The sequence below is a fragment of the Lagopus leucura genome, unplaced genomic scaffold, assembly GCF_019238085.1.
Source record: "Lagopus leucura isolate 7727_CA_CO unplaced genomic scaffold, USGS_WTPT01 Super-Scaffold_100008, whole genome shotgun sequence".
In the NCBI taxonomy this organism is placed as follows: Eukaryota; Metazoa; Chordata; class Aves; order Galliformes; family Phasianidae; genus Lagopus; species Lagopus leucura.
In genome coordinates this window covers 26241090-26261498 of record NW_024962265.1, presented here as the reverse complement: position 1 = coordinate 26261498, position 20409 = coordinate 26241090, and the positions used below count along the sequence as shown (strand labels likewise).

The 20409-nt window shown below is 34.0% G+C and overlaps 1 protein-coding gene across 1 annotated transcript in view; it reads right to left on the bottom strand.

Annotated features, from left to right (window-relative positions):
• IMMP2L (inner mitochondrial membrane peptidase subunit 2) overlaps positions 1-20409 on the bottom strand; it is a 447967-nt gene that overhangs the window by 151238 nt on the left and 276320 nt on the right. The window lies entirely within an intron of this gene.

Sequence of the window (20409 nt, the reverse complement as noted above, 5' to 3'; positions counted from 1 at the left end):
ATTTTCCATCAAAAGCTAACATCACATTGTGTTTAAAAATTCATCTGACTCACTCACCTTGGGCAAAAAAGAATCCCTCACTTTAATATTGATAACTATCACTACTTCAGGTAAACCTTGCCTAAGTAACTGCGCATAGTTTAAAAAGACATGTAAACTTTTCTGAAAGTATATAATAACTATAATACCATGCCTTCTTTTCAATTTCTTTCCCTAGAATCATGTTTTATTGAGTGAATTATGGCCACACATTACACAGTATTATGAAAAAGCAAAGTTGAAGTTGCATACTCAATCTGAATAAACCAAGTTCCTGCATGAATATTAAGAGACAAGATTACTAGAAGCGTTATTCTATCTGAGTTTTGATAGACTAACGCACACCACAGTCTTACTTTTCTGCATACTATGATTCTATACATCATTTTATTTCATTCTTTACTTTTAATTTTGCAAATGTGGTAGAGTTCTTTTATGTTCTTAAAAACCTACTTATTTGCAGCTTGTATACTGAAAAGGTAGTGAGGAAAAAAATGGTTTTGACTTTCTGCTGATGCTTGAGTTCTTTATTTTAGACTCCAAGTCTGCTAGAAATGCAATTACAAGGGGTTTACATTGCTGGTTTTGTTACAGAAAACACTAGTCATGCCATCTTCACAACGATCCAATGTACATTCAAGCTCACCTCTGGTCAACTGGTAGCACACTAAGATTACGTTTTCTTTAAAAGGAATGCTGAAATGAATCTGGACGAAAAACTCATCATTAGAACTGTATGATTACTGGCATTTGCTGTTCACTTGCTCTTACAAAAATTGAAAAGGAAAATTGCTTCAGGCTAAGTAAAAATTAAAATAAAAATTTAATACACAATCAAGTGCTTAGAGTTTCAAAAATCTTATTTTTGTGTCAATACTTTTGAAACTTATTTATAATTCATTGTAATGACCTAAAATTGAAGGATTATAATTTTAAATTTCAAAACAGCTGGTATTTTCCCTTCATTGTTTACAAAGCCCAATAACCTTATTTTCATAAAAAAGTACTTTGATTCCCTTAGAATTTTTAAACCATTTTAGCTGAATTATTAACAGAAAGATTTATTTTTATCCAAAGTATTCTATGTTCCATTTAACTCTTGTCTTTCATGTTCCTGATCATGCTGAGAACACATAATTGATTTTTTTTTTTTTTTTTAACATATCAGTCTTGGGCAGAATTAATCAAATTTTAGATGCATATATGATTAAAACAGGTGGAGTATCCACAGCACTTTCTCATACTGCTCCCTAACAGGTTTCAATGTGTACTCTATTGAGCAGTAACCATCTGCCATTCTAAATTAGAAGGCAGCCTAAATAAAAATATTTTATTATTACAAGCCTTTATACATTTAAAATATTTGCAAAAAATACTTCTGTGTTTATTTATTTCTTTTTTTATTCACTTGGACTCATATTGTAATTTTTTCATGTAAAACTGAACTGATGGAAAAAAGTACACAGCGTATGTGATGAATTGTATATTCCTAAAAACTGAGTGATTTTTTCTGTTCTTTGAAATTTCTCTTCTGGTTTAACACTTCAATTTCAAAGTTTGTTTGCAATTTCCCATGTAAGCATTTCCATTTGATTAGTATATGTATACATATATTGCAGTGTAAGTATAGATCTCTACTTTAATTTGCCTTCATTTGGGGGAAAAAAAAAATAATAAAAAAAAACCAACACAATTTTGAATAAGCATCACTTTAAATTTGAGATATGAGTATCTGTTCTAATGAGTGATTACCTTTCTGCTAGTACCTATACATTACAGAAAGAAAAACTAATGCCTGCGTCATCATTACTTTGGATTAAAGCCTCTCACATTGGTCCACTTGTTTGAAAAGGAAATAAGCAGTTTAGGATAAGAAGACGTGGAGGTGAATCATAGAGTGATGAGGGCAGATGCAAATTACTTATTCATCATTAGCAAGCTCTTCAAGATACAACTTCCAGCCTACACAGTATTCTGGCAAAGCTTTCCTTTTATCTATCCAAATAATACTGATAGAAAAAAAAAACAACAACTGAGAACAGGAACCACCTCCCACTAACACACATTTAGTTCTAAAGTTAGGAGATATGCTATAGCAGAAGAGCTGTGAAGAGTTCATTTTCCTTATCAACAATGACAACAAAATGCATTTCAGAGCTGAAGACACTAATGTCATCATGGAAAGAACATATTGAGAAAATGAAGACTAGTCAGACACAACTATAGCTAGATTTTATAGGTGAAGCATCCCAAAACCAGTCTGAAATTGAGGATTTACAAGCTTATAAGATGATACAGTTTAGTGAGTAGGGGTATAATAGTAGTTGCAAATACATAAGAACTTAAGACCTTGTTCTATATCAGGTAAGTATTAATAAGTATTAACAATCTTTTCTAGTTATTATCTCACTGCTCCAGTAAAAATGAAATGTCATTTATATTTTTATTTTTAATGATACGCTCTTACAAAAAATGTACAGATATATACATACATACACATAAACATTCATAAAAATTTGTACAAGCACGCATTCCACCGTGTTCAGCTTTGCATCAGGGAATTTACACTGTAGAATAGCAGTTCTACTGAGCACATTTACCTTGAAAGAAGATGAGAGGAAGGCTGATGACCCTTCCGAAGGGTTTCCTGATTGATCAACTGAGTACTTTGTCATGATATTGCTCCAAAACTTTTCCTTTTCCATTATTTGGATTATTTATTCTAATGCATACTAGTGCTTAGCACAATTTTCCATAACTGCTTCATAAGCTAATTACAATTTTATCAATAATTAAACTTGCATAGCATTTCCATATTTTTACTTGACCCTTATTTATTTAACTGTATTCAAAAGTGCACATAATAAATCATGCTGAAGAGCTTAGAACTAAAGTTTCTACAGGCTTTTCTAGAGAGAATGCTTTTTAGTCTGTATTTTGAGAGCCCAGTAAGATAAATGAAGAAAAACAGCTGATTTGCTTCTACTCTCCAAAGGAATATATTAATATGTATAGCCAAGTGCTATGTGACATTACCCCCTGTCAAAAATGCAGTCTCTGTAATTGATTAAAAAAAAGGAACCAGAAAATGTTCTAACACAATGCAGACACACCAAAAGCAATTACATTTTTTGATAGATATTAGCACAACAGCTATCAGTAGAAGAAAAAAAATCAGAGTTGAATAACAGTAAAATCTAACTAAATAAATGCTACTTCATAAAAGAACACTGTTTTCCTTGAATGAGCACTCAAAATTTCTGGGCACATACACCAGAAAAAAAAGATCTTGATTGTGAACTCATCACCATTATCCTAGTCAACCTGTACAGCTTTTGCGCTCACCTTTTAAAATAATTTAAATTTTGATACCTCTGATAATAGCATTTTATATAGGATATTATAAGGTATTTATTAAAAAGTTGAAGATGCCTAAAGCTTGTGTTGTGTTTTTATGTACATACCTGTTTACATGCATCTATATATTACTGTTAGCACACAGCTTTACTTTTTCATGAGATTGAAGGAAGACGTTGAGCAGCAGCTGGAAATCTGCCTTCGGATTATTCATAGTTTATTTTTATGCAATTTCTTCATCATTGACCTGGCTGTAACTGAAACAATGAATGCTTTACTGTCCTAGCATGAAAAAAATGAAGTAATGGAGGCCATCTTCTTTAAAGACATCTTCTCTGCTTTGATTTACATTGTTAATGACAGATAATAAGGTTTTAATTCTATAAAACAAGATGATTTAGAAGCTTCTGAGATCTTAATCTAAAGCTATGATCCAAAGCCATTCACCCTGCGACCTCCTCATTTCCCCAAATTAATTCCTCTCTGATCTTAAAATTCCAACACAGTTACAGTTAACACTTCTGGGCATTTCCAGAACTGCTACCAAATGAAAAATGAGTTGTTTATCTCCTCCTTTAGCCTTCTGGGGATCCATAAAATAGCCAGAGCAGTAACTAAAATGCAGCTGAAGCCCAGAATAAATGTTATCAATATACCTACAGAATTGGGAACCTTATAGTACAATTTTAGTGGTTTTATTTTTGAACTATGCTTGGAGGAAGAGGAAAAAGAGAGGCAGTAGAGCTACCTCATGCTTATTTGCTGGCACTGCTTAATAAGGTAAATGGAGTTTTACTTGGCTGCATCATGCACTAGATGAAGATGTTAACCCTTCAAAAAAAAGCTATCTGCCCTTCACCTATGATGAAGGAGCTTCCTATTAGGAGCACAGTTTCATACAGTTGAAAATACGTAGTAGTATCTATCCTTTCATTCCTCCTAATACTACAGATAGGACTAAACAGATTTAATAGATCCATTTATAAAAGTCAAGTGCAATTTATATGATATATGAACAAATTTTCTAAATAAAAAACGTTCATGTGTTCGTATTTTCCAGTCCATAATTATTATTTCAATTCCATAATTCTTTATGCAGAGAAACACCACAGTTAATACTTTGATTTAAACTTCTCAGTGTTTTTTTTTTTCTTTCTGTAAATGTTTTATTTCCTTCTAGTTCCAGCAGATACTGAATCTCATAATACATATAATATTTAACCTACAATATAGCAGGTTCTGAGAAAATTTCTATATTGTGGAAGATAGCATATGATATAATAGCTGTCATTCTTGTTGCTAAATTCTACTGTACAGAACTCTATATAATTCTGTTACATAGAATTGTTGCCAAATTCTATTTTACAGAATTACAAAGAACTGTTGCATTGGATGTTTCTCGTACTCAGGTCCAGTATCTGTATTCAGTTTCAAGCAAGATATTGACAAACTGGATAAAATGAAGGGCTGCCAAAATGATAGTAACAGAAGAGTAATGGCTAAGGGAACAGGCTTTACAGATCAGAGAAGAAGCATGAGGTTTAACTGCTATCTGGTGAGTGATTAGAGAGAAAGGAGTCAGAATTTTCTGAGAGGTGCAAAACAGAAGGAGAAAAGGAAATAGCATGAGTTGCAGCAAGGGAAATTCCAGATGGACATGAGAAAAAAAAAAAAATCACATTACATGTGGTTAAGCAGTACTACAGGCTGTGCAGAGAGACTGAGAAACTCAGATGCACAGAGCTTGACTGGACATGTCTCTGAGGAGCCTGACCCATCTTTGGAGCTGCCCTTGCTCTGAGCGACTGTTAGGACTACACGGTTACCAGAGGTGCCTTCCAACATTATCTTGCACTCATAACTATGAAGAGCCTTTAGTCCCATTCAAATATAAGAATTATGATGCTGATACTTTAGAAAAAAAAACAAAACAAAACAATACAACAGAATGCAGTCTCTGCCAAAAGAGAGCAGACTGAGGCTCTTAATTAATGTTCAAAGATTTTTATTTTATTATCTGTCTTTTTGGACAGCACCTAATTCTACCATAAAGCATCTGTAGAGAAGATTATGGTATAATCTTAAGCATCCTGAATGACAATGAGCCTAACATAAAGAGAAATTATTCCCAAATTTAATTATCCTTACTACTAGGAAATTGCATCTGCATTCAGAATGGAATTTGTCCAACTTCAATTTCAATTCCATGTCTCCTCCTCCAAGGCAGAAAAACCTTCTATGTTTTTTTTCTTCCTCATGGAGAAAGATTTAGGCACAACAGTTTTCTTAAATTTTTCTAAGATACATCAGCTCCTTAAGCTTCTTAGTGTACAGTTAGTTTTCCAATTCCAGGATCACTTTTGTGACCACATTTCTGACATTTCCAATTTCTCTGTGGTACACAAACCTGAGAAGCCAGTATGATTCAGCTGGGCTTACTACTATGCTGAATAATAGACTAAGAAGAGTAACCTGTCCAACCTTAAGTTGGCTCAATGCAAAATCTCTTTGATTTTTTTAAAATTTTCCATTTATTTTATATGTTTAGGTAAAAGTATATTTCATACTGGGAGATGATACTGAAAGGATAAAAAAGCGCTATCTAAACAATTCTCTAAGTAATTTCCTTGCTAAAACACTCTACCAATATGTTTTGATTATTACTTACAGTTCATATTTTGAATATGGATAGTAAGCCTGTCATTCAAGTCACGCTATAACAAGAAAGCTGCTCTATTAATTTATTAATTTATTAATTAATTATGTTGTTCACAGGCTTAAGCAATGATTATGAAGACAACTGACAAAAACAGTATTTGAATTGGGATTGCAAAACAATATGATAGGAGTATCACCATTCATAGATTTCTCTCAAGCCACGTCTACATCCTTGCAGCTGAACTGAACCACTTTATAATGTTCTGGGTACCTCTCCTTATACATTACAGAAGTCATGGGATCTGGCCCTTCAGGATGGGCAGTCTCTTATTGCCTTGCAGTGGGTGCTGAAGGGTGCTTTCCTAGCCGTACCAAGCTTTTCAGGTTTGACTCGGTCTCAGGAACTCTCTCTCATCTATTTTATTTGATTACTCTCAATTTCAATTAGATTGTATTACATTGTGTTATTTTGCATTCTGATATCACAGTTAGTAAAATAAGTTTTCCTCCCTAGATCGTGGCTGCTGTTTTTTTCTTTTCCTTCCTTGAGCCAAGTTTCCATCTCCTTATCCCTTTTCCCTTTCCCTTCCCATTTTGTGGGGGCCAGAGGGGGGCCCAGGGGTCCCCCTGTCACAGGCATAGATTGATCTAGTTAACTCCATGACACCATTTTTCATCCATAATTTACAAAGTACTTCAAGACAAAAACTGCACCAACTGGTTAAGCATAAGTTCTAGTGATGCTTGATTTTCTCAGCAGCTTCCTGGAAAATATGTACAATAATTAAAAATACAAGGAAAACTACACTTCTAGTAATATCCCATAATTCTTAATTTAACTCCGCATTATATTAGCATTTCTTAGTCAAACCCCTGTTGAAAAGCAAAATTCCTCACTGCCAAAAAGCTATTTTGTTTTCACTGAAAGTAGTGTTTTGCAGTAATTACAGACTGCAAGCACGTACTGCTGGAAAGACAGTATTTCAGTTTTATTCATATTTAAAATGCGCCAGCACCTAAAACAAAGCATCCCTGAAGCTTCATGGGGAATTTTAAGCACACTGTACACAGAAATAACAATCTGAATATCATAAAGCTTCTGTAAAGGAGTCATATACCTTGTCATATTGCTATGGAACAATTAGGATATGTAAACAACTGCCTCAAGCTCTGCAGTTCTTGGATATCCACACTTCTCTCCCCTTAACCGTTGGTCCCTACTCCACAGAGAGCCCTAGCTCCTCCCTACATTCTGATTTAGTCTTCATTTTTCAAACAGAGTAGAAAACAACAAAACTGACAGTATCGAAAGCAGTTCTTTCTACACGTCGGATCCTGCAATCCAATCAGGGCATCTGAAAAGCTTTCAGAATTATAAGGCAAAGTCAAGATAAAAGAGAGAAGAAAAGAAAACAACTGTGTCTCCATAAGATGATGTTACTTTTCCAAGATTTCAGCAAGCTAGTTGAAGTGAGGCAAGGAAAAAAAAGGAAAACTGAAAACACATTAAAGTGTTTAATTGGAATAAAAATAATTGGTAGATTGCAAAACTAATGACAAATCACCCTGAAAACTGCAAAATCCTATAGTAACTTCCAAGTATAGGTACTATTATGGAGTAAAATCTTATTTAATTGGTTCTCAGCATTCCAATCTAACCACTCTGAGGTTAAATGACTCAGCCGCTCGTAATGCAGACTGTGTAATCACAATAGTTATGTGCACTTGACCTTCTTCCTGTTAACAGAGAGACTCAATTAATTACTTGCTGTTTTAACTGGCCGTTTCACCTTATCTTCACCTTTTCCAAAAGGTTGAAAAACTCTATACCTTAACCTTTGCCTTTGAAAGCGTACATAGAAATATTTATCTAGCAAAGTGGAAGTTAGCATAGTCTGCAAATGAGAATATCTTGCCTTTTATGCTTAAGTCAACAACAGTAAAATCTTCATTGTTTCACTAACCGTTATGCTGCAATGTAGGAACCAAATTTCATCATTATTATAGCTACTCAAATATTCTGGTCTTTAATAGAAAGAAAACATTATGTAACTCTTTTGCAATAGACAAAAGAGGGAAAGGCACAAAAACTTGCAAAATGTACTCAAATGTTTGAAAATCATTCTCAGGTTTCATGTAGGATACCAGATAGTAACAATTTATTTAGTTTAGATAGGAAACTAACTTGTGATGCTGAAGAATCCTAAGTTTTTGGTCTACCTTTGAAATCACCTAGATACCATAATAACATTGCTTATTACATTTTTCTAAATGCTACTTCAAGCACCTGCAAAGAAAATCTTGTTCTTGATATTTCTGAGAAGCTTGACGCTATGGTCAAGAAACTAAGCCTTCCAGGGGAGTTAAGTCTGTTATTGTCAGGGTACAGAAGGAAACAGACAAAGTGGAATGAATCATCTTCTGGAGGAGAATCCTGATTGAGAAAGGGAGCCAAATTTCAGCTTAGTATAGCTATCTCAATAGAAAATGACAAAAGATAAATGTCTTTAAAATATTATTTAATCTACCTTATAAGAATCCAAACGAAATGAAAAAACAAAAAATAAAAGAAAATACAGGAAAGCAAATAAAATATTTGCAGTAAATGGAAGACCAAAACTAAGATAATAGAATATACTCTTAAAATGCTTGTAATATTTTAATAAAATACTTATAACAATTTAATAAAAAAATATCAGATATTATTTGGATTTTGGAATAACTTATCAGGGTGATCTTTGTATTGCTAAATTCTGGGAAGCTAAATGAACTGTATTTTTCTACAGAGGCTGATACAAGTCTTGAACTTAGAATTATTAGCAATTATTTCTGTAAAAATGTCACACATCCTCTAAAAACGTTTTCTGATATTGTGAGGGCACAGAATGTAACTGAAAATTACAGTGAATGAATCACCTTTTGGAGGAGAAGGTTTTAAGGTATGACAATAAAAAAAAAAAAAAAAAAAAAAAAGAACAGTTGTAAGACATGGACATGGTTACAAACTCTTACAATGAATTGATACCAACATAACATTTTTTCTTCTTTTAAACTGCTGCTTTTAATTTAGATAGTTTTTGATGAAAAATACCCACAATTAACTGCAGGTGTCCACTCTGCAGATAAACCCAGGATGACTTAAGCACAGATTGGCTACTGACACAAATCCTTGCAATATAACAGTTACAGGTTTGGCAAAAAAAAAGCAGCAATGAGAAGTATAATAGGGAGCATTTTTCCATATGATATTCTTTATCAAAAGCTGATCTACTATGTCAGCAGTTCATCAAGCATTGTGCTCCATTAGACTCTAATTGCATTATCCTCTACTTGTGTACTTTCATTAGATAGCAGAAGGGATCCTGCAAAATAACTGAGGATATTTCTTTAAGAGACTTTGATCACCTGAGCAAACATGAAATAAGTCTGAAGTTTGCCAAGAGTAAAACGATGCCCTATGTTGTTTTTTGCTGAAATTTTTAGGATCCTCAGCTGCAAGATACTTCCTGTCTTCCATGATGATAAACAAATTTATTAAAAAAAATAAGGGGGAAAATGATATAAACCAGAAGTGTCTACAACAAAGAACAGCATAAATGAGTAAAATATTTATCTTACACATCATTTTCCCATTACAAAAAGCAGTTTACAAGCTTTAGTGTTCCCCTGCTTTGTGAAGAGCAATCTGCACATGGAGCCCAAGGGCTTGGTCTGCATGCTTGTTTTCCACCTTCCCAGCAACGCTTCTCTTCCTACACTATGGACTGCTCCAGTTATTCCACCCAAAATGTATTATTCACTCTCAGGCAGCAAAAAAACAAACCCTCGCCCATCCAGCCTGTCAAACCCAATCCTGTGTGATAGTTTCCTGCAAAAGGTCCTTGTCACTTTTTTTCCTCCAAGTAAATGATATGTTGCTCAGAATATTGCTAGAAAAGGGAGAGACTGGCTGGAGAAGAAGAAAGCTGAAAAGAATGAATTAAACTTTACATACATTTGTCACACATTCTGATGATGCATTCCTCACTCTCCTCCATAAGGCTGAAGTTCAAATAAGTCATCACATTTGTATCTTTATTAATTTTTCAGATTAGATCCATGTTAGAACTAGGTGAACTATGCAGTCTTACTAAATGTCAAAATATTTATGGCAATTTTTATGTTTCTTCATCCACCTTTTATTTTTAAAAAGCTTTCCTTTCCTGAACATTTCCTAAGGAAAAAAAAAAAATAAATAAAAATGAAAGTTTCCACGCAGAAAACAGCTGGGGGGTGACTAAATAGAAAATATATGCTTAGAAGTATTGATGATATAGGCTAGTGTCAACAACTGATATCAAAGAAACCAGTTCCTTACTCTTCAGTGAACAGAAATGTTTGCAGGGTTAGCAGCATGAAATCCTAGAAGAAATAAATGCAGGAGGATATGCGGTGGCATTAATGAAACTTCAAAATTTCTACTGGATCAAGGAATCAATCTTTTAAATATGTGGTTCACATACTATTCTGTGTATTTTGGACAGCACTGACAGATTCTGAAATGTGTTGACATTCACTGTATGTATTGAGCCTTGTTGACACAGAACATCAGTAAGCGCAGAAAAATAAATTCAGTTAATTCAAACTTTGCATTCTAAACCGAATGCTTCACATTTTCATGAAAAGCGAATATCCAAAGCAGATTTGAAAAAAACAAACTGCCATTCAGCTGAGTTAGAGAGAAGCACTATCAAACCCATTCCTTAAGAAAGTAAGAACAACAGCGCAAAGTACAGGGGTTATGAATATACAAACATCAAGAAAAAAATGTGGAAAATCATACAGATCCTTATGACACAAATGCCTATTGCATATTAGTTTTTTAGAACAATTTAATTCTCTCCGTACTGTTTTATTATTTATTTTGAATATGTATTTTTTGAAGACAACATAAAATATATATACAGGAATATATTTGAGCTGCAAGGCATAGTGTTTTGAGATACTTATGGCTCAAAATATAGCTTTTAAATACATGCTCCAAATGATGCATCACTGCAGAACAGTTACTCACACAGTTCCTTAAAACTCAAGCTGGCAATGTGTTTAGCACATGTAATACAGCAGTAGGACTGTTGAAGCCTTGGTCACAGGATCACAGAATCATTAAGGTTGGAAAAAACCTCTAGGATCATCTAGTCCAACAGTCCACATACCACCAATGTTGCCAACTAAACCATGCTCCTCAGTACCACAAAAAAATGTGATAAGACAAATAAAACCTCACTTCTTTGAAAGAAATGATTTAAGACTATATAGCAGTATCTACAAGTTTTGGTTTAAGAATTGATTACTTCAGAAATTTCAGGATTAGTGTATGTCTCTTTAATTGAGATAACAATTGAGTTAACACTTACGTAACTCTCTACAATCTTAGTGACACTTAGTGTCACTTAGTGACAATATAACTTATATTCATTATTTACAATGTTAGATCAAAAGCTAACAGTGCATTCATCTCTGCTGTTCACTATGCAGACAGTACTCATTGGGGAAATTGTTTAAAAATGAATAATTGGAACATAATCAAAATAATATTAAAAAAAAAAAAAAAAGCTGTTGCATTTGAAAGAGAAGAATTTTCCATGCTTTACGTTGCAATCAGTTCAAGTTGGCAAGATGAGTCACCGACAGCAAAACAACTAGCAGCAGCAAGGACTATTCAGCAGGCTAGGATGTCCGCGACTATACTTAACTATGTTGTGTAGGAACACATAGCAACTCAAATTCCCGCCTGTTTATCATCTTCTAAGAGGGAAGAAAAAAAGCAAAAACAAAAAAGGAAAAAGAAAGCTTCTCTTCCTTCGGATTTTCACAAGCTTGCCTTTGCTAGGATTAAGCAGTATTAACTTTCTGAAGGCAGTGAATAACATGTAACCCCAGAGAGGCATCACAGAGTCAAGGAAGGTCTGAACTGCTGGCACACTTATGGCTATCTCCGCAATTGCCTTCACTTAACAAAGGACAACACCTGCTACATCCACAGCTGGGTTATTCCAGCCAACACATTCATTATCTGAAAAAATAAATATTTCTTTGGACACTTATTTTTATATTTTTACTTAATGAGGAAAATATGGGGCATGTTTGAAACACCTTACTTATAGTACTGCTGAAACACTGTACTTATAGTACATTATATCCTGTTGTCCATGAAGACAGATCCATACACAAGCCTCTTGTCCCATTGCGAATTAGTTTATACGCTGTGACTGTAACCGGATCGCTACTGGATGAAAAATTCTGGAAAACTATGTGGATAACATGTTCTTTTTGAATTGCTATGACTAACAAACATAACTATGCATAACTTCAACAAGGATTTTCTTCACGTGGTCTCTAGCATGAAAATAAAATGTATAGCCTGCATATCCATCCTGAAACTGAAGGTAGGAATCTAGAGCAGGTTCAAGGCTAGACATCTCAAAGAAACCTGACAGTAGTCTGTGTCAGGTTCACTTCAGTCGAGGTAGATTGAAAGTAAGCAAGCTATTAGTGGCCTAGATTCTGTACTATGTGAATAGATATGCCATTGTTTAGGCACAGTAGTGACAAAATGTATAGCGATTTCATAGCTTATTCCTCTGAGATCTTTATTTGTTAGTTTGCTCTTCACAGTTAAGGGTCAATAAGGAAAGGAAATAATAACAAGTTTGATTTCTGGCACATGACAGAGTTTGTACATACATGCAAGTATTGATTCAATCATGGGAAATTTCTGCTTACACCTCTGCAAAAGTGCAAGATATATTAGATGTCTGATGGTATTTATACTCATGATTGTCACTAGTCATCACCAAATGCAGGACAAACCAAGGTACTCCAGCTCCTAGTAAAAGAGGGATATTTAAACATTCACGTTTCTTCTTATGCTTCACTAAGTTATATTTGCAAGCCTATACCTTGGGTGAACTCAAAGAAGTGACTGTAGTAGCCAGAGGAAAAACATTTGAAAGAGTGACAAAAATATGCTCAAAAATATGCGCAAAAAGTGTTAAAGAATATACAAGAATATAGTTAAGCCTAAAAAGAAAAATGTGACTGTGACTGTTGTTTGTGCCAGTACGATATAAGGAAACAAATAACAGATTTCTCTCTTATTCTCTTTCTTATTTTGATGCATTGTAATGGCTAACTTGTGTGAATTTTTTACACTGGAGTGCAAGTAGAAACATTTTAAAAGGTAAGATATGCAAGCAGGAAGCCTGTTTAACAGCATATAAACCACTTAATAAAAAGTATAGTTATATACTTTATATATAGAAAGCATAACTCAAGAACTACATATTTACTTGAAGTCACGAGAAAAGAATTTCATGAAAAAAAAAAATCAGATTCCTAACACCCGCTGCAGGTCCATCCAGCTGACTGTTAGATGAGTAAACAATTTTCTACAAACACCGTTGACAGATCTCAGACCACATTTGTTCAGATATTCCCATCTTCAGTGAAATACTATGTCATCTACAAAATCCAACAGAGTTCTGATAAGACACTTGCCAGTTTACAGAAAAACTCAAGCTACCTTCATAAAAGGCTAAATATAAACAACTAAAAAGTACGTTGATTACACTGAATGGTCTCTACAACAATGTTCCCTCAAAAACAGTTTTGTAAGCTACAGTAACAGCTCATAACTGTATTAGGAGAACAAAAGTAATTTTCCTTTTCTTAAAATATTAATGACATCAAGAGATTACTTTTAGAGATAAGGTGAAAAGAGGAAAAAAAAATAAACTAGAATTTTTATTGCCAAGTTCATTTGTGAATAAATGAGTTTTTGATTGCTGGCAGCAGTTAAGTGAGAAATAATGTACCTTCCAGAAAGACTTTAGATTGTAAGTATCTTAATGAGACAGATGCAGTCTTCTCTGTAACTGTTGAATATCAATGTCTCATTCATGTATTGGAGCAGAAAATATAAGAATGAAATTAAAAAGGCCTTCTCCATTTCAATTTAACAAGCCTTAAAAAGGATAATAAATTCTGCAAAGAAAATTAGCAATAAGAACAGTAGTGCACACTGTGTATTTAATTCTTTTTTTTTTTATTATGTATGGAATTACAACCCTGTACTCAACTGATCAGTTTATAATTGTACATATTTTGGAAAGTAGTACTACAGTTCAAATGAAATTTTTTAAAATGAGCTGTTGTATTGGATGCTCAACACAAGATGTCTAAGGGCCTCATTATTTTTTTGCTTAAGACCTTTTCCACTTAAAGTGGACACAAAAATCATTTGATGTGTAACAAAAACTGAGTTTCCCAACTAGTACCTACGTGAAGGACTTTTAACTGTGCACTACACATAAACTGTCAATACTTCTATAACTTATCTTGCATTTCTGACTTAATATATTCTGTGCATTCAACAGCAAAGATAATGATGAGACAACAGCACGTCTTTCATTACACAGAGATATAGTCTTCTTTGCCACCAGGAAATGCTATAGTACCTTTCTTGAAATGCTTTAGAGACAAATACATTTTTCTTTCTTACAGGACACTGCTAGCCCTAAACCACAGTTCTGACTTCCCAGCCTGTATCTGCCTCATACCTGGAGACTGGCAAATCTCTTGGCTGCTCTGACCACATTCCTTGGCTGGCCTCATGCTCCTTCTTGAGGGGCTGCAGGCCTGCCTGAGGCAAGTACTGCCATTTTGCTGACTCTAGCTCCCTGTGCTCCTTCTCTTCTCATCCACTCCAATTACTCTCTGTGGGTTTACTGTTGCAACTGTTTAAGCTGTCTTGCCACCTGCGAAAGTAAGACTGTCTTTGTCTTAATTCAAATAGCACTAAAGCATCAGAGAGATCTGATCAGCACTAAGAGGCTTCAACATAGCTAAAATAAATTTTAATTAATAAATTTAAATTCTCCAATGTAGATGAATGTAAACCAGTTTAACAAAGCTCTAGTTCATTTCCAAGAGAGCTCTGGATTCTTCTCAGTTAAGCAGAAACTGATATTCCTTGAGGACGGCAAATAAATGAAAGCTTCTGGGTACTGAGTAAAACATTTCATCGGTCAGCTGGTAAAATCCTTCCATAAGTTAGATGAATAACTCTGGGCAAGAAAGGAAATCCTTATTTTGAGAGCAAATGAGGAAGCTTCCCCAGTGTTGACACCTGTGCTAGACAATAAGGAACCGTATGCCAAAAGCCACACAATTAAAGCTGTGGAAGAGTAGGACACTAAGGTATCCTACACTGTAAGATGGAATGGATGGATTAACAGAGAGACAGAGGGACTAACACTGTTTTAGCTTTAAGTAACCAGAAAGTTTTGGCATGGCTGGATGATTACAGCTGAGATGGTTTATGAAGACATTATGAAAAGCTACCAATTCTGATTAAAGTCAGTGATTAAAGGTATTCGTGAAACTACTCAAGCAGCATGAAATAAAATATTAGACTTTTTTTAATTACCAACGAGATGTGCAGTATAAGTAGCTGTACGATTAGTATTTAAATTGTTATAACTCATTTCCTTGTAAGGGACTGATTGCACTCAGATACACACAGTCTTTGCTTAAATCAGTTCAAGTAAATTTAAGGTTTGGTTTACTCAGTTGATGATCAACTTTACGAAAAACAGGGCCCATTATCTACCAAGTGTGGTTTCCCATTTGGCTGTCATGAGGCATAGTAATTATAGTAACAGGAGGGAAAAGATTGGGTCTTGATAGCATCCTGCATCGATGCCTCTGTGTTCATCATCATTTGTGTACAGATTAACAACACTCAGTTTCAGATCACCAACCTACTCGCTTACCCAGCTACATTCCTGCTATTTTCAAGTACACCGCTTCATTAAACCTTAAAAGGACTCCAATTGCAGGCAACAGTTGGGAAGTGTTTACACATTTTTTTCTACACTGCAATTAATAAGAAATCTTCAGAGTCTTACTCTTACCATTTCAAAATAGTTAATTTCAGTTTATTTTTTTTCTGTGAAGAAGGGTAAAGCTTATTTTCTCCAACTTGGTAGAAATATGGATTGAGAATCTCTACCCTTAAATGTGGAAAAGTGAAATTTTCACACTGTTTACTGAAGGAATAAATGGCCACTACAGCCACAAGCGATTTCACAGATTACAGAAGGCAATGAGACAGCTCTAAGTAGATTTTCTCACTTTGAATAATACTTGCTGAAGTCAAGTCCCATAGGAATAAACAGAATTGATAGATATGTATACACATGTATTGCACAAACCTATTATCTGCATACATAACTGCATATTGAATTTTCTGAGAGTTGAAAAATCACATAAAAGTATTTGCAATTTTCAACTTTTTATAAAATAAGTGAATATCAAGCTATATTCAAATACTTAAAGAAGTAATCAAGTCATTAAAACTTAGAAATTAAATTATCTAGTACAAGTGAGGGTCAACATAATATTAGGTATCATTACCTAATATTAACCACTTAACCACTGTTTTTATAAAATCTCACTTGTCGGAATGATTTGCCAGTTTCCACAGATCAGTACATTTTTCACAGTGCAAGTTAAGTGCTAATAACTCTGACTGAGCTCCAGTAAAGTATTCCAGGTATGATCACACAGAGGCCCACAGACACCAAAGTCTGAGGAATACCCTATTCCATTTCCCATGTACAAAAGGCAGCAGAAATGATCAGACTTGGCAGAGTTCTTTCTTGGAATCTTTCTTCACAGCAAGATTCAATCTAGAGTACAAACACACCTACTCAAGTAAAAGAGCTCGAATGTAGTGTGTTCTAATTCTGCTTAGGTGGAAGGCAGTTCCTAGAGTTTTCCTATCAGTTAGAATGCATGTACCATCTCCTAAAGTGGACAAAAAATGAACGTTAGTAAGACTGTATACTCTCTGCATTACATAGAAGCTCATGTGTACAGAGTACTACTATTTAGTTTTCTATAACAAAACAAACCAACCAAAGAAAAAAAAGCAGAAGGTCCTTTCCTGTTCTTATTTTTTTTCTTGACAAAGTATATTACTCAAAGCCTATCTACTTGTCAACAGGTCTAATATAAATATCTGCTGCTCATTAAGCAATTAAGATAGAAAAAAATGAAATTACCTGTGCACAATACCAGTATGAACAGCGTACTGTCTCTTTATATACAAATAATCAAGTTTCCAATTTTAACGCTAAAAGCCAGAGTTAATATGCGTGCTTCTGAAGAAAAGGGAAAAAAAAATAGCTGTAACTTAGTTCTCAGTTTAGCTCTCACATAAACAAATGGTAGAACTTCCCCTGATGAAGGTAGGCCATGACCAAGCCAGTCAATCTCATTGTAAATCCTTAGGACTGTAGTAAGTATCAGACTGTAAACAACTATGAAAATGTAATTTACGAGCTGAATGTCAAACACAGTGAGAGCTTTACAATTTAACCAACCAGCTAGTGAATTGTAAAGAGTATGGCACAGTCTTTGTTTCCAAGAATATTTAACTTCCATTCAAAAACTGAAATGTGATTTTCAAGACAAACTCTGACTGAGATAAATACTGAGTCCCAAAGCAGTCTTCTTTGAAAGGAAATAAACAAGCTTTTAATTGTTGCCTTTTTTAAAAAAGAGAGTTTTAGAACTCCTGGGGATCTACCTGAACAATCTGCAGACAAGCAAATGATGCCTGATTAATTTGGTAACAGAATGAGAATACAGCAATATGTTACAGCATTAAATACCATGGATTTTCTAGTTAGCAATAATCAGGGGAATTATTCCTTCACTATCATTTTAAGTATGACACAGATGTTTTATTGTCACCCAACAAAATATCACAGTAAAGCATTTTTAAGGTAACCAGTCACCACCTGGGCCTTTAAAAATGAAGTGTGAATAGAACAAATATTTTATTTTTCTGTGAAAAATACTTCTGCCATTGCACCTTTCTTTTAGTTAACTGCACTTCTAAATGTCTTGGCAAGAATTTCACCGTAGACAGCAGATTCATTAGAAGGTTTTAATAAGACCATTCGAGCATTTGTTCACATGAAAAGTTCACCTAAATGCATCAAATTTGGAGCCAATATTAAGATATTTATGATAAAGGATACATTAAAGCACACTACTACTTTTTGTATTTATTCAGATTGCCAACTTCACAGTGAATATATTAGTGTTGTCCTTGTATGTCACTTGCATTCAGTCCCTGGAGTTAAAGCAATTTGGCTAACATTCAGCTACAAATCACTTAGTTAAAATTATCGTTCCCTTGGTGAATATTCATTGGATCAGAAAGGAAATATAAAATGAAAGATAATTATAAGCAACTTGTAGCTACTTGAGCTTTAACCTAACCTTGTTGTTATCCACAAATGACTGTTTTTTTTTCCATTCGTGGGCAAGAATCTCTGCACTGTAACTAATTAATATATAAATAAAACATGCTACATAAACTAAAGGACTACGGAATGATACGTTTCAGGCCACTAAGAGAAGTGAGTGAATTTTTAAAATTAATTCAGTGAAAATTAATTGGACAAATTTTCAAAACAATTCAAAAACCAGTCGAAAGTGCTATGGAAAACAAGAAGTAAGGAGAAATTAATAGCTTCTCAAGGAAAAAAAAACAAAACATTAGCAAATATTTTGCCAATTAAATGTGTAATATATGCAACATCAACTGAAGAAAACAGCAGTCAGCTCTGCTAGCCTATTCTGATCATAATTCAAATTACTGAACTTACTATATGATTACTAAATCACATTTTCTATTTTGCTCAGAAAGGGCAAATATGTTTTCTTAGTGAAATTCAGGCAGGACAGTGTAAGGAATTCAGTTTTATTTGGATGCCACTGAGAATGAGTACATTACAGAGGCAATCTGATAGAATTGTGAATGAAATGATATCAAAAGAACTGTATCTTTCAGATAAAGTTGAACGAATGCATGGGATGGAATACCACCACCACTGGTAAGACATCTGAAAATATTAATAGAAAGCGTGTTCATACCCAGGCCTAAAAACACCTCAAAGACAATACAGCAAGAGACCATTATCTTTTTTTTTTTTTTTTTTTTTTTTTTTTTAAAGGCTTAGCTAAATGCAAAGTTGTTGTTTGTTGTTTTTTGTTTTTTTTTGTTTCTTTTTTTTTTTTTTACAAAGGGTCCTATCCTGAAAGAAATGTGATTGCTTTTTATTGCATCTCTATTCTGGTGGAAAGCATATAAGGATTGCTGTGCATAACAGCAGTAACTAACAAAACAGTTCCAATGTACATTTCACCTACTTGGAGAGATCATCTTAAGCATATATTCTTTATTGGCTATATTTCCTATTTGTGGTTTCTTTTTATATTTCTGTTACTTTAATAACAGTGTATAAGTCTGAAAGACTTATACGATTTCTTATATTTCACATCTAATTTCTTATAATTCATTTAAGGTAGGCCTCTGGACTAATCATATTGGTGATGCTGAATTAAAGAATAGTAAAAAAAAATATCTTTTTTTCTGTCTGTCACCACAGAGTGTATGATATTTCTGGATATGTTTTCTACGTCTTGTATTTATTATGGTGAAAATAAATGAAAAAACAATGTGGTGATATATATGCACAGCAGCAACATCTTCATTAAAAAAGGCTGCTGATGACTCAGGTGCTCACTCCCACACAATTTAAATTAGTTTTCTCAAGCTCCCTTAATATCTCTATAACTTTCACTTGCAAAAAGAAAAAGTTTAAGTCCTAAATACCAGCTCTGTAAGTTGTCAGCTAACTAAGAAGTAGAACATAAGGAGAAAAGTAACCATGACAGTGAATGCAGATATTTGCCATACAAAATTATTACACAGGTTACAAGAGTGATAAAGGTAAAAGAATCCCAGAACCCCGTCATAATTAACAAAACTAAAACTCTATAGTTCCTGCAGAAGCTGGTTAATACATAGATTAAATCTTGCAGTTGTGAACAGTCTTTCCTGTGAGCCATTTATAAGAACAGATACTGTGGAGGAGACATTAGCTTTGTCATTTCCATACATTCATATCTTCGTTAGAAAATCAGACAGACTATCCCTGCAGTACTATGCTGTTCAAGGGAGTAAAGATATTCCATTGTCCAAACAGGTTTTGTCAGAGCCGTTTTTAACTCAGGTCTGCTGGGGTGAAAGTCAGCATACACGTAGCTCACTCCAAAAGTAATGCCTCCTATCTATTTCCACAGAAATTACAAGGGATAAAAAGATCACAAAAACATTGTTTGCCTGAGCAAATTCCCAGCTACAAAACACTACTTTTTCACAGTCAGCTTGCTTTTTCACCACTGATGAACAAGTGTTCGCATGCCACACTCATAAAATCTACACAAGTGAAG